This window comes from Cryptomeria japonica, chromosome 9 (genome assembly GCF_030272615.1).
Source record: "Cryptomeria japonica chromosome 9, Sugi_1.0, whole genome shotgun sequence".
Taxonomy (NCBI): Eukaryota; Viridiplantae; Streptophyta; class Pinopsida; order Cupressales; family Cupressaceae; genus Cryptomeria; species Cryptomeria japonica.
In genome coordinates this window covers 675,256,341-675,270,701 of record NC_081413.1, presented here as the reverse complement: position 1 = coordinate 675,270,701, position 14,361 = coordinate 675,256,341, and positions in this window count along the sequence as shown.

Genomic DNA, 14,361 nt, shown 5'->3' with positions numbered 1-14,361 from the left:
TTAACAATGCCACCTTATGTGAAATTATAACAACAACAAATGTAATATAACATCACCATAAGATAGCATAAAAGAGGCACACATAAACAACACAAAATCATCATGTGGCACATGATTTATTTTGAGAAACCCTTTTAGGGAAAAACTCCACTAGGAAGAGAGAGGCCAAGTATGCATTATCTTTAAAACAAGAATGGAAATTTTCACAAACTTCCATTCTCCTATTTTCCTCCAATATAAAAGAACCTATGTAATTTTGAACAACCTCTTTATGCTTCAACATGATCCTTCTTAAGTTTTTGTGCAAACAATAGAAATATACTTTCAACAATTCTTCCTACTTTCTACATCTAAGGAGCTAAATCTATAGACTTTTAAAGAGTTCTTGTGCAACACCAAGGAGGGATTTTGACACACTCAAAGGAGATGTGAAATTTTAGAGGAAATTTGTTCTATCATTGTGCAAGTAGGGTGGGGAGATTTTATGTTCACCCTTTTGTATAGGAGTTTTGTAGGTTATACATTCAAGAGTTCTATTCATAGAGTTAGTCTAGTGTTTCTTGGGTAAGCGATGAGGATTGGTGAAGGTGCTTAATCGAAGTTTACAAAATGGTTGCATTCAACTTTTGGAATGTTCCGTCATTTATTTAGATTCATGTAATAAGGGAGAAATATTAGATGTAATATACATCTTTAAACAGTTAAATTTTAGTTTAGAAAATAAATAAATAAATAATTTTAGTTAATTAAATTAGTGAATAAAGTTTGTTTAGTATGTTAGCCGGGAACTTAATTTCCCATAAGTTAGTTTGGTACACAAAATGTAAGACTTTAGAAACCAGTGGATTCAATTTAAAATCATATTGATGAATTTTAATATATATTTTATTAATTTACCATGCAAAGATGTAGCCTGTGCATTTTCTTGATAAAATTTAATAGGGGATACATTAAAACTTAGCCAAGGGTGGGTTTGTTTCATATAGTGGAGGCCCTATAATACTTCAGTGCTATTCAACTCTCTTTGAAAAGGCCATAAACTACTAGTTGATCATAAAGACCTAGTTTAAAGTGGATAATACACCACATATGATTAAGAAACATATAAATCCTTGTTGATACAACATTAGTTTGTGTTATAATTTATGATCTTAGGATACTAATCATTATTAAAAACATATAAAATAAATAAGATGAGAATCATACAACCATAAATTTATAGATAACACAACATATACATGGGGAAAAGCCATTCAGGTAAACAAAGCCAAAGAGCATCATTTTATTAAAACACATACAAAATATAGTCTATTATAAAATAGATCAGACTTAGGGATACTTCTCCTTACTTCCACATGGCCCATAATACCTTTTTTGCATAGTGATATAATTTACCATTAAATCTCTAAACTCACATTTCTCAAATGAGAGAGTACCTCCTTAAATATAGGAGGAAGGTTGGCAAAATTAGTCTCACCTTTTCAATAACCCCATTCATAAATAGTCAATATTCTAATAGTATTAAATTATAATTATTTCAAATGGGATATGCTTAATAAAAGCATATAATATATAAGGTTGTATAACCTTATATTAGAAAAATATTTAAATGTCATAAGGGTGTGACCCCTAATAAAATTATGTTATAACACTCTTTAGTGTTATTAGGGGGCATCACATGTCATTTCCAGAAAAGAAAAATGATGTAGCTTAGAGTAACATAGTTCTTCTTTGATAATGATAAAAAAGGGACACAAATATATGCCAACATGAAAATTATGCATTTTGGACTACACAAAACTTGTATTGTCATAATTTATAATCCCAGTGTTTTAAAAATGATTCTATGAGGTTTTCTAAAAAAAATATTGGAGCCGTAGGCTCCTCAAATTAGCCTCTCCCCCAACTCACCGCATAGTGCTCGTAGCTCTTATATAATACAATACTTTTACAAGTGGAAGATTTACAAAGAGAAGAATTTAAAATATACCTGTAGCACTTAAAAATTCCCAAAGGACTTATTAATTCCTAAATGTCTTATGGTATGCCTATTGGGACTTGCTTATGCCAAACAGACTTATATTTAGGATTTACCCACTAGGTGGTGTCATTAATATGCATAATCTACCTCAATAGTATCACTTAAGACAAGAATTGATATGAATTTGGAGCATATAACTCCTAAAGGTCTTATTCCTTAAATTAGATCTTACATCCAAGATTTAGACACTAAGTGGTGCCATATACACTCCCCCTAAATGGCATCACCTTAGAGCCAATCATTCCACAAAGGTTTGTATATGCGATGGATAATATTCCAATATCTTTTTATATCATAGTGTAATTTTGATTGAATAGAAGTGACAAGATCTTTTATGATGCAACACATTTCTTGACTTAGGTTCCCATGATCTTCAATGCACTTTTGTCTCTTTAAAATTGAGATTCTTTGGAAGGAGTAAAATAACTTCAATTCTCATATAGTAAGATGACACTTTTACACAAATCCATCGAAAAAACTTCCATAAATCTTCAAAGACATATTAATTCTTCAAGAGATACTTTTTTATTTCACCCTTTTGGGTAAACAAATAGAAGATAGCTTTATTTTAAAAAATCATTACACCATCCATGTAATAGAACTTAAACCATTTATGTTGGATACACAATCTATGTAGATTTCCTATAAATGGAATCACCAACATAGTTAATAACATAATATCAAGAAAATTTGAATCTTGGTATAAGAATAGTAAGACCATGATTTATTATATACATGCCATTTTATAATGAGTATAAAGTATTCCATATAAATCTAAAATATAATTAATTTGATTGTAGATAATATAATGATCAATAACAAGGAGACCATAAGAGATTGTTATGAACATAAGTAAGAATATTTTGTCATGTTTCTTCAAAACAAAATGATGTTACTTAAAAATATAGTAATTGTCCAAAAATAATTAGGCAACGAGTGAGCTATCCTTTCTAGGCATGCTCCCCAGACTATGAGTTAGGGTGATAGCCACTCATTATAATAAGGTCTTTTAGACCCAATAAGTAAGATAAATGAATGCTAAGCAACCATTTTATGATTATCATAATATTCCTTAACCTTAGGACATACATGACCATTGATTCTTTAAGGTAATCATTAAGCATTAACTATTCATTCTTCAAAGCTCACTTTTTGAAACTTTAGATTATCGTATCCTTATTCTACTAAAAGACTAAGTGATTTCACATGTGATTTTTATATAAGCCTCAATTATAAACACCACATGTCCATATATCACACTTGGTAGGGATGTAGAATCTAATTACATCATATTAATTTAGATAGGCCCAATTCAATATCCTCTAAAAAATCAGAAAATTTGAGACGAGGCCATGTCTTTGTTAACTTGGGGTTGAAAATATTAATTAGGATCTTGACCTTATTTAACCAAAGATTATGACTATAAAATAAATCTTCATTTTTTTAAAATAAAGTGATGTCCCATAATGTCCTTGATTAGAGATTATCATTACTCTCTCTCTCTCTCTCTCTCTCTCTCTCTCTCTCTCTCTCTCTCTCTCTCTCTCTCTCTCTCTCTCTCTCTCTCTATATATATATATATATATATATATATATATATATATATATATATATATATGCCCTTCAAATCACATTCATATGATAGTGAAGAAAGTAGATCTAGATTTATTATTATTCCTAAATCCACTCAAATGTTCCTACTACAATTTAATCTTAACCTATTTTAGAAAAATGAACGAACAAATGTCAATAATATAATAATGAGGCACATAATGGCCATGGGTGATAATTCACTAAATAAATTCATCCTAAATCCCACATATCTCTATCCACTAGACACTCATGAGTAAAATAGGTGAGTAGTTTGATAGCTAAGAGAAACTCATGAACATGCACAAATAAGATCAATAAAAAAAAAATTGTGTGATGACTAATACTAGTGATGGATAAAATGAGTAAAAATTAGGTAAAAAATAGAAGTATAGTACATTTTAGATATAAATTCTAGTTGAAAAGTAATTATATAGTACTCCGGTTGAGTTACGATACAAAAGTGAGTAGATAAGGAAAGAATTAAATTTATGTAATTATTGTGAAAAAAATTTCCAGTTGTAAAACATATCTTAAGCACCTTAGATTTCTAGGCCTTATGTTACTTATAGAACAAACCAACTCAAAGATAAGTAGATAACCAAAGCACAATGGATTATAGTTTCATTAAATTTATGAAGAGTTTTGAAGTGAACAAACACAAGGTTTGATCATATTTACTCTTATAGATGTATAGCTCCAACTCAAAGTAATACTTGAAATCCTTGTTGATTAATTATCTTGAGAACTATGGAAATTTTGATGGCACACTTACGAAGTAGCAGGTTGACCATTCTTTTTTTTGGCATCTCAACGAGTCTCTCATGTGACTACTGAATTCTCTTAATGAAGGACTTAAAGGCCCAGCTAGAATAAATATGGCATTACAAGAAATCCATCTTGGTACTGGAGGCCAATACTTGGCGTCTTCAAGATCTCATGAACTCTCAAAGTAAATACTAATTATAAATTATTAGTTTTAGTTTCAATACAATATGAATATCACTAATACAAATTTGAAATATTATATTATATTTATAAAAAAAAAATTATATTAGTGATATATTTGTGATCAATAAAGAATTAAATCTAATATACTTTTAATTAAAATATAAAATAATTATTTGTGGACAAAAATAATTTGCGCTTGTTTTGTCAATTGAATGATTGGGATTTTGTTGGGATCATTTTCTTTAATTTATCCAAACTCTTTAAAAGAAATTGCTTATCTAGAAAAGAGAAAAACTTGAAGAAGTTTAAAGCCTTTACAAATAGGGAATGCTTGTGAAGGATATGTAAGGGAGACTTAGATTACCTTCCCTCCTTTCTTTTTTTTTTTTTTTTTTTGGTACTCATAGTTAAAATCTTATGTATGATTGTTTATTTTTAATCTCATTGTATCAAAATAAATCTATAGGCATACAAATAATTTTTTTTTAGAATAATCTTGCTTGAATTTAGATTATAAAAATATAAAATGAGTGGGGCTATAGTGTATTTTTGAGAAGTTTACTTGGATTCTAATTTTAGTATAAGATAAGATTTGATGGGTTAATTTTTTTTAAAAATTAACTTCTATATGAAATCGTTAAGTAATTCTCAAGAGTATATTGGAGAATATAGTTACTTAAAAAAACAAACTTTAATTAGGCAATTTTAAATAATTTAGCAACAAATAAATATCAATAAAATATGATTGTCCATTTAGATTTGCAAATTTTTGAGATTTTTTTTTCCTCTCTAAGAATAAATGGACATTTCAAGATATTCTTACATATTAAAATATAAAAACATAATCTTGTATTTACTATTGATGATAAATTAATTTATATTTTCAAATCATTTTCTTTCACTACTTATTTAATATTTTTCATTTGAAAACATATAATATCTTCCTCAAAATTTAAAAAATAATTTTTTTTTTTTAGCATTAATTACAAAAGTTAATTAGATTCTATATTACTCTAACATTTAATTTTTAAATAAATTGTTATGCTCAAACTTAATTAATAATTTGAATTCTCACTTTTAATTACTAGCAACTTGAGAAATTTTTAAATAAATTAATAGGAATTGAAAAAACAAATTAATATACTAGATAGACCTTTGGAATATATCGACATGGATTTTGTGCTCTGATTGCTAAAAAAATAATCTTTCATTTTTTTGTTATTGATAGTGTAGTCACATAAATCTCTCTAGTTTAATTAAATGAATATTTGTTATTTATTTGATTAAAAATCCACTAGCCATCAGTTAAATAAATTAGCTTTTAATTTATTTATCTTCAAATATTCTCCTATTAATTAAGTAAATTATTCAATTTATTTTAATTCATTCATTTAACCAAATTCACACTTAATTAAATGAATAAATTCTATTTATTCAATTTAATCCCCTTTCCTCTTTTAAATAAATTAAATAAAACATTTATTTAAATCATAAATCCCCCCCCACTTGCATTTTCCTACAAATGCAACTTGCAACCACAAATTGAAATAAATAAATTTTATTTTAATTAAAATCCTATTTTCCCTCACACACCAAATCCACTTGCACTCCTAAACCCCCTTCTAGATTCTTCTAAACTCTTCCTAATTAACCTAATCCATCCCCTAATTATTGTCACATTCTTAAGCAACTTGGAATCACTTCTCAAAGACTTCAAAGTCTTTGAAAAGCATTAAATGCTTTGTGTGTTCAACAATTTAACCTCTAAAATCTTCTAAACCACTTATGGCTCTTACATGACCATTTATGGTTAACCCCTAACTCAACCCTCATGTGACTCATGTGTCTCCTCAAGCATTTATTGCTTTGACCATGGCTATCCCTTTTACCCTTGCACAAGAATTTATCCATTGGATAAAAGCTTTATTCTTTGAATAAAGAATTTATTCACTCAACCCAACCTTGACCTTAACTCCCAAGTTAACCTTCAGGTCATAACAAGCATTTAATGCTTCTTCCCTCTCCCCTCAGCCCATCTCATGTTGACATTTGTCATCCTAAGATTGGGTTGAAAGCCCTCACATGGATCTTAAGTCATTCAATCCTGACCCTTGTTGAGATTACTCAATCTCAACCATCCATTGCTCCATTTTTTCTAGAAATAGAGTCCATTTCTTCATAATCCAGATCCTGAAAACTTGTATGCATCTAAGTTATAGATAATTTTAGAGAGCATTTAGCATATCTTACTCATATTCACTCTTTTGGTTAAAATTAACAAATAGCATTTAGATAACTCATCCTTATTTGGTTATTAAGCTTGCATTTGCATACTTTTCATAATAATCTACAATCTTGAACCTCCATAAGTATCCATAGTGCAAAAAGCTGTTGAGAGCTACACTAATTTGGAACTTGGAGAAGAGAGGAACAAAGGAGAAGGAGCTAAGAGCATGTTAGAAGGCATTTGGAGATTCCTTGTGATATTTGTTTTCGTAGTTAAATACTTTAGCATGTTTTTAATGTCTCTTTTGATATGTCTGCTTAGATTAGTTTTTGGTTGAATAACACTAACTTTGATCCTTGTTTCTTGTTATTTTTGTGTGTTATTCCACCATAGGCTTTAATCTAACACTTGTCCATTTTGCAGAGCATCATTTGGTGAACTCGACATGAATCCAACACCCAACAACATTTTTTTTTACAAAAACTAACTTTTTTGATTGTTTAGCTTGACACACAGGTCGAGCTTTGGTGCTTTTGCTTGTGTTTTAGGGCTATTATAATTTGATATTCTAGCACTATTGTATTTACAATAGCGCTATTGTCTCAAATTTAGCGCTATTGTTCGTATATGAGTGCATTTTAGTCTTAAGTAGCATGTTTGTCCATGTTTTAGTGTAGTTGTTTTAGTTGTTAAAATTTTTAGTTTAGCTCTTTTGTCCATATTTTAGCACGTTTGTGTTAAGTAGCGCTTCTGTTTTCACACAGAGTAGCGCTATTGTAACAAAACATTGTAAAAAAGGCCATGTAATCAATAAAATAAATTTTCTTAGGCTTGTGGAAGTCCACCATATGGTCAGATTTTACTAACTTTTTGCTTCATATGCAGGTTTTAAACTAACCCCGTTTGTTACTTAAAATCAAAAACTTTCATTTGGTGCTCTAAAACTCAACAACACAAATTTCATTCCTTGCAAGTTAGGGTCCATTTTGTTTTGGTGCTCTAAAACTCAACAACACAAATTTCATTCCTTGCAAGTTAGGATCCTTTTTATTTTGGTGCTCTAAAACTCAACAACACAAATTTCATTTCTTGCAAGTTAGGATCCATTTTCTTTTGGTGCTCTAAAAATCAACAACACAAATTTGCTTTCATTGCAAGTTAGGAATACACTTTATTTTGGTGCTTAAAACAAAACAAGACAAATTTTTCTTTCTTGCATCAAATTTAAAAATTACAATCCACACTTCAATTTTTGGGCAAGTAAAAAGAACAATCAATTTGTATCATTTTGCAAAAATGGTTTTACTTCATGCAAACATGTTTTTCATTAAGTTGACCAGGATTTCAAATTCTAGTTTACTCAAACATATTGCCTTTGAAGTTAAAAAGAACATCATGGTTGTTGGAGCAACATCTCTAATTAGATAGAACATCATTGCAATGACAAGTTAAAAAGAACAAGTGTATTTTGTGTTTGGCACACTTGTGCAAAAGAGTTGGTCGAGTGGTCCTACTTCTAACACACACTATCCTCTCCCTTGGCTTTCATGGTCCTAGGTGCAAGAGAAAAGTGTTAGTAACACTCAAGTTTTATCTTTTTAAGAGAGGCCTACCAAGAGACACATCACTCTTGGGAATGACCTCGCATGGTAAATCCTTCGAGCGCTATAGAAATCAGGTGAGAGCGAAAGTTGTAGCCTTAGGTATAGTTGTTCCTACAATGTAACTTGCTGAAAGGACAAATGGGCCCCACCACAAGTTACAAGGCTCTTAAGTGAGTCACTACAGAATGAACTTATGTCCAAAAACATCAAAAATTACTAAACACTTTTAAGTAGTAGGCCAGACATTCTATTGATTGAGGATATTTGTGATAAATTTAGTGCAAGAGCATAGATGGTTTTGCTCCCAAGATACTCACCATACATATTTCCTTGAGTAGAAACATAGCTTTTTGAAAGGTTACTTGTAGCTCGATAAAAGTGGTGACTCCCCCATCATAGGGATCATCTATTTGTTATACTCGTGTAAGACTTAGTATATCACATCCTTGCCCGCCACGGCGGGATTCATAAGGTATGTAGTACCAAAGTCAAAGAAATATCAAGATGTGGGCTGAAATTATCACAATTGACCATTTGACCTTAGGGATAAAAAGTGTTTGAAGTGTTTTAGTTTTTGAGTCAAGACCAGTGCAAATTGAGCCGACTTCAGGCTTTGGAAACACCTTAAAAAAAAAAAACATTTGAAGGAAAGGGTCATAAAAAGTTTAAAAGATTGGGTTGATTGGGTTGAGGCAACATTCTTGTGTTTGTGTGCTTGCTTTGTTTTCTTGTCAAAGAAACATCATAAAAATCCAAAAATCCAAAACAAGTATTCATCCAACACAAACATTTTCAAAAACAAAAGATCAAAAACAAAGAGCAACAACAAAAGCATCAAACTATATGACCATTCTTCACATCTTGAGAAAGAAGAATCTTCATCAACACATCAACTTGAAGAAAAGACCATTGAGCTCAAAGGCTTTAATCAAAAGGAGGAAATTATTCTATCTCAATAGACAAATCTTTGTCTCTCATAGAACCTTCATACGTCTCATGCATTTATACCTTCAAGAGAAATCAAATGAATTTGATCCAGAGTCATTAAACCGCAGAGAATTTACACAATATCAAGCTTTGAGTTATCACAAAAACAAAGGAGGCTAGATCAATCTAGACTTCTTTCTAGATATTTGCATCACATATAACGTAGCTCGGGAAGAACCACCAACTCCTAAAAGAGAAGAGGAAGAATTTGTCCCATATGTGACACAAAGATTTTATTGAAGTTAATATTTCATCCATTATCATATCCACATCTCATCAACTCCATTCCAACTCTCAAAGCATCAAGATGTTTTTGTCCTAAAGTTCTATTTTCAAAATTTCTTGAATCAAACACAAACACATCACTTTTTAGAGTGTCTCTACATCTAGGGTAAACTCATCCTAAGAGGCATTTCTACATAGGTTAAAACTAGTTTATGAGTGCATCCTCTCATCACTAGGTAGTTGAGTTTGTAACACATCTTAGATATCTCTAAACCTTATCACATCAAACTTTGTCAAATCAAACACGACAAGCAATTCAAGAAATAAATTTGGTAGCATCTACCTTTAGTGCTAGGGATCCGTAGGCAAAGCATTTCACCAAACATCAATCTTTCATTCCATCAACAACTCATCATCATTTTCATCAAACTTCAACAAAAACTTATAAACACAATGGCTCATACCAGATCAAGATCTAGACAACAAGAAATTGAAGAGGAAGAGGAGGAAAATATCAATGAGTTCCAGGAAGCCCTTGGAGGAAATATAAATGATGAAAATCTAGGCACTCCTACTCCAGTGGCAATAGAAAGGGCACAACACAACCCTCTCTTTAATAGACTTTTTGATGAAATACTCAAGAGCAATGATGATGCTCACTTTTTAAGACTTGCTCAAGAAGGGGCTAAATTACCCTCTGACTTTGATGTTGCGCAACTAAGACAAGCATCAGAATGTCAAAGTCATAATGAGGATGAAAGAGGTAGAGAACACATCAGATACAACCTTCATCAAGGTAATACCCCACCTCCTCCTCTGAATGACATAGAAATGTTGCGACAACAAGTTGAGAATCTCGCCCAACAACTTCATAATGGTGTAAAAACCAATCAATTTTCACTCAATGACATTTGTCCCTATCCCTTTGATAGGAATCTTCATATGCCACCTTTTTCGTGAGGGTTTGAAACACCCAAGTTTGAAAAGTATAGAGGAAAGGGAGATCCTCGTGATCATGTTAGAGAATTCCATTCAGCTTGCCTTGAAGTGGCATACGAGGACACATACCTAATGCGAATTTTTCCTCAAAGCTTGGGAGGAACAACCACATCATGGTTTTCCCGATTACCGGGTGGCATTAGGACCTTCGAAGAGCTAGTCCAAAAGTTCTTGGCACATTACTCACACAACATTGAAATTGATATCACAATGGCTGATCTATGTAACACTAAACAAAAACCAGGTGAGCTATTTTCAATCTTTCTGCAACGATGGCGTCAAATGTCTAGCAGATGTTCTCTTCAGTTACCTGAACAAGAACTAGTGGAAATATTTATTTCCAACTTAAATGACGAAATGGAATTTCACCTAGACGTAAAAGACACAGACTCTTTCAATGACATGATCACTAAAGGCTTAAAATGTGAGTGAGCTCTCATCAAAAAAGGGCTTATCAAGATATATAATGAGCCAAAGGATGGCCCTCGCCCACGCTTCAATAGTGACAAGCCTAACTTCTGGAACAAAAACAAATACGTCGTCAACGACGGGGTTGTGGATGCAAGAACTATCAAAAGTGCACAACCTGTGGTTCGATTTGCAGGACAGAACCCCCCACCCAAGACTAACATAGTTGCTCCTCCAAATCAAGGATGCAACACATCTTAAGAGGAACCCAGACAATGTCAACAAAATTTTAAACCAAAACAAACATACACTTCCTTAGAGGAACCCATCGAGACAGTGTTGCGTCATTTGGTTTCTCAAAATCTGGTGACCTTACCCAAAACATCAAATTATGAACCTCAAGTTAAACCTTCATGGTGGAGGGATATTGAACATTGTGATTTCCATCAAGGGAAAGGGCATAAGACAAGCAATTGTCACAGATTGAAAGATCTCATTCAGGATCTTATTGACTGAGGTGAACTCAAAATCAAAGGACATGACCCAAAAACAAGAAACAAAGATCATCTTATGTTCAAAAATCCACTTCCATCACATGATCAAAGGGGTTCTTCCACTTCAGGGAGAATCACAGATACTATTGATTATATGCAAGCTGCATATAATTACACTGTGAATCACCTATACGATGTCGATGAACAAATTGCAACTATTACCATTAAAAATCCCAGCTCCACTTGCAATGTTGTTACACATCGCAACAAGATTACCATAAAAGTAGCTCCACAAGGCACCCCATCTATCCCAAAGCAATATAACCTTGTGGACCAATTAGACAAAACACCCACATTGATATCTATCTTAGAGCTATTGTGCCTATCTCCATCCCATAAAACAATCTTGGATCAAGCTCTCCAAGAGGCATCAGTCCTTGCAAACCTAAATACAGATCAGTTCCAAGCCATGGTTGGAAATCTAAGGTAATCACCTTGTCTCACTTTCTCTAAAAGTGACAACACATCCTTCTAGCAACCTCATAACACCTCACTCCATATTAAAGGATTTATCAACCAACACAGGATCAAGTGAGTCTTGATTGATAATGGAGCAGGCCTAAATATCTGTACTCTACAATTAGTCACAACTTTGGGATATGTAATTGAATCAGTGGATCCCCGCAAGAAGATCACAATCAAAGCCTATGATGATGCAGGGCATTCATCCAAAGGAGCTTTTGTGCTACCAATCCGAGTGGGCCCTATGGTGAAACACATCATCTGTCAAGTTTTGTACCTTCCTCTTCCATACAATTTATTGTTAGGAAGACCTTGGATACACGCCATGCAAGTCATTCCATCCACCTACCATCAATGTATCAAGTTCCTGCATAATGGTGTAGAAATTACAATCCTAGGTGATGCAAACCCCTTTGCATATTATCATAATATCAGTCATCAACCAGAGATTGCCATTCCCAACAATAGAGAAGCCATCTCCTCCACATCATACGTAAGTCCAACCTCTCTTTCCAGTTCAAACACCACTATACCCAAGAAAGAGAAGCTCAAGACTAAAATAGCAGAGGAAGGTCCCGAGGAATACAATTTCAGCCAACTCTTTTGTGTTGGACAAATGCCTACCTCTCCTAGGACACATGGCAAACCTCAATGATTACTTCAAACACCACTAGTCAATCCAGCATGTACTTTGACGCCATTCATCCTTGGAAAGAGTCAAGAAGAAGAGACTAGAGATGAACATTTAGCAGAATGGATCTATAAAGATCCCATCACCACCGATGTTCCGCAAGCTAAGCTTCCCACATATCAGTATGGCAAAGATCTTCTTATTATGCAAAGAATGGGTTACGATGGTTAGAGTGCTTTGGGACCTTGCAAGCAAGGACGACATGAACTGCTGTAGCCAACATTAAAGCCCAAAGATAACAGTGGCCTAGGCTTTCAAAAGGAGATCCTTCCTAAGCCCAGATTCAAAGGAAAACCCAGCAAACCACTATATCAGCCTATTACAAAGAGGTCACTGTTGGTTATAAGAGCTGCGTCAAACACCATAACAACTGCCCCATCGAGGCTAAAAACCTAGCAAAACCATCTACAACACCCATCATCCCACCAATCAAACCAGTAACCCCATCAACACCAGCAATAACATCAATAGCACCATTAGCAGTAGCAACTGTATCAGAAACCACAACAGTATCAACAACACTGGCAATTCCAGCAGAAGCAGTAGATTCAACACTACCAATACTCCCTGTATCGGATTCATTGATCCCCATAATCCTTCCTGTAGCACCGATCATTTCATCTACAAAGGTACATCAACCGATCACACCTGCCGTGTTTAACTCAAAAGATATCCCAGTATGGTATAGTAATCGGTTACTGGAAAGTGACTCAGAAATTGACTCACATGAATGGGAATTTGAATCCATACAACTTAATACTTCAGATGAGGAAGATACATCACCACCTCCACCTCACAAAGACATTCCTGTTTATAGAGAAGCACAGATAAAGACCTCTTGGGTTCCCGAGCTGGAAACTTCTTCCACAGACCCTACGTCACATCCTATGCCTGACTCTGACCAGGAGAGTACCATCAACGACCTTCACCATAATGTCTTAACCCTCACTGATACATCTAATGAACTTATCCTAATTGATGAAGTAATGCCCATTATCAATCCTGAACTCATCGAATGGAACCAACCTAATCCCCCATGCCTTGACCACTTCCAAAATGATGAGGTGATCATTGATTTCTTGGAACTACGGGATAACATACCAAGCAGGGATCACAAAGCTGGATTCGCCATTGAACTTAATAGCGCAGTATACTTTGAGGTAGATGCCAAACCTTTCAGCTGCAAAAATATAACAATAAAACACGGATCTTCTAGTGAAAACCACAATGTGGCACTATTTGATCCCACAAAAGTAAAAAGAAAGAGCATATCCAACATGAAAACCTCTCCGAGTTGCTTGAGGATGAAAGGTTTGACATCCTCCCTTCTAGTACATAGCAGGAACGATCAACAATTCTCATTTAAGAAACAAAAGAATACAACATGGGGATTCTTGAAACTCCTCACCACATACATCTGGCATCTCTTTTAACTCCAGAGGAACAACCTAAGTTTGTAGAGTTCTTCCAGCAACGTCAAATCAACTTCACATGGTCATACACAGACATGCCTGGGCTTCATCTTGATTTAGTCATGTATCACTTCACCGTAGCAGAAGGAGCCAAACCTGTCAAGTAGAAGCTTCACAAGATGCATCCTCAGATTATGGTACTAGTCAAAG